This window comes from Cricetulus griseus, unplaced genomic scaffold (genome assembly GCF_003668045.3).
Source record: "Cricetulus griseus strain 17A/GY unplaced genomic scaffold, alternate assembly CriGri-PICRH-1.0 unplaced_scaffold_47, whole genome shotgun sequence".
In the NCBI taxonomy this organism is placed as follows: domain Eukaryota; kingdom Metazoa; phylum Chordata; class Mammalia; order Rodentia; family Cricetidae; genus Cricetulus; species Cricetulus griseus.
In genome coordinates, this window is record NW_023277219.1 from 916 (window position 1) to 3,161 (window position 2,246).

The 2,246-nt window shown below is 46.0% G+C and overlaps 1 pseudogene; it reads right to left on the minus strand.

The window, feature by feature from the left end:
* Positions 1 to 326: 326 nt before the first annotated feature.
* LOC100769842 lies at positions 327 to 1,361 on the minus strand (annotated as a pseudogene).
* Between the last annotated feature and the right edge of the window lie 885 nt (positions 1,362 to 2,246).

The following is a 2,246-nucleotide window of genomic DNA, read 5'->3' on the forward strand; positions in this document are numbered from 1 at the left end:
CATTCATGTTTATTTTCTCCTTTGCTCTAAATCCTTCATCAAATGCTCTGTTCAGTCTAGTCGAGACAGGTTCCTTAAAAAAAAAAAAAAACCTTTTGGGATGTGTCTGGTGCAGCAACCCTACTGAATCCCAGTATCTGACTCACTGTAGAGAAAGCAAAGCAGTGCAGCAACTGGGTAGATTATCCTAGAAGGCAGTGCTCCCCGTGCTCCAAACTGCCATTCAGTTCATTAAAGGCTTGAGCCACCATGCTGTCTATCCCCAGATTTTCTGGAAATGCCTCAATGGTCCCCAGTCAACGCAGGTATCCTTGGTAACAATGCTGGTTGCTGCTTCTGGAATAAACCTGTAGGTCACAGCTGAGAGGATCCTAATATTGCTTCAGGCATTTGGGAGGGGGCTCCAGTAAAGGGATGTGAGCAGAAGCTAGGGAGCTGAATGTTTCAGCCACCAAGTGGGAATATGAGCCCGCTATCGCCTTCCAGCTTGAGGTCTCAGAGACCTTAAAAGTATGAGCTGTATTGAAATCCAGTGCCTGGGTTTTCAGCTGCCCTGTACTGTGGAGATCAGCCAGGATTAGAGTGTGGGCAGCATTCTCCACGGAGAGGTCCCTGCAGATGGCATCCTCACACATGATCTTCAAAAGCTCCAGGCCATACTTGTCAGCAGCTGCCAGCACAGCATCTGCCATGCTGTGGAGGTCTGGTGCTTTCCCAGTGTAAATGAAACCCTCATTGCCTTGAAGATTTGCAGCTCCAGTTCATGGATCTCAATGTGGTTTGTTCTTCTGTCATGTCATGTTCAAACATGGCTCTGAATACTGGAGAGTGAGCAGCTAAGATGTCTTTGTGAGCCTGGAATTCCTGGCCAGCTACCACCAGACAGCAGTCTATGAAGAGGGAATTCTCCCCCAGCTCTCCTAGCTCATCTGCCATCTTGCACCTTGGAACCTGGATCTGGGCCATTGTGCCTTCAGAAGAGGTGTTGCCACTGAAGGAGTCTTCAACCACAGTCAACTTGCAGAGGAAGGGTGAGTTTCTTCTCTGGGAGAAGCCAAGAATCCTGGGACAGGAGGAAATTTCAAAGGATGAACCTTTCGAATCCCCAGTGTTGGCTTTGCAGAAATCTGAATAAAGCTGGACTCTTCATTTCTTGGCATTTCTTTCCTTCTGCATTGATGATGCATAACTGGACCTTTGTAAATACTGGGCTCTTTGGGAAGCTGAGCAACCCTAAGGAAACTGACAAGTAATCTTTGTTTTTCTTCGTCATTCACATTCAGGTGTACTTTCAAACACCATTCATGTGTGTCATTGGCTCCTTCTGAGAAAGTGGGACATTTAATGTTTGTCCCCTGCATTTGCTCCAAGTAAAAATGGAAGCTGCTGACGGTCGACTTGGGGTAGTGTTACTTGGTGTTGATCTGTTTGTAACCACAGATCCCCATTGGCAATTCCCCTGACATATCTTCTTGTGGTATTTTGAAGATTCACCTCCACACCAAAAATGAACTGTGAATTTTTGTTCTTCAACCTGGAGGTCACAATTAGAGAGATTCAGTCCAGGAGGTTGGATGTGTCTGCTGGTCTTCAGTATATTCTGGAATTCAAAGAAGTATTCTCTAATGGCAGTGAAGAGATAGTCTTGCTGAAAGGTGAGTGCAAGCAATCAGAGTGCTCCAGAGGAAATTCTAAGTCTCCTCGAGGCCATACATATACCAAAAAATGGTAGCCATCATTCATTGTCCAGGGCACCAGAAAGCTCCAGATGTGGTGCCTAGAGGAAACCAGATGGCAGGATCTAACCGCTAAACAAGCGGCTCAAGGAGCAATGATCCTAGCTGTCAAAATTCCTAGAGATTGTCATGATGTCAACAAAACCAACTTCAAATACACCCCCGGGGACTGTCAAGTTATGGAGAAATTAAGGCTGACAAAGGAAGCCCCATGCAGCGCGATGGAGTCAGAAGAAGGAAAAGTAGTCCTCCCACAGAAGGAAGGGCGTGAATATGTCAACCTACATTACCTAACCCATCTTGGGACAAAAAAAAAAACTAAAAGATGTGGTTAGGTCCTCCGACTATTATGTTATAGGACTCTTTGATTTGGCAGAAGAAATAGCTAAGAACCGCAAGGCCTTTGCTATGGTTAATGCAGGACACTCCATATGTACTCCTGGGAAGAGGTTCAGGGGCGATCAACCTGGAGCCTACTGGGAGGTAGATTTTACAGAAATCAAGCCAGCC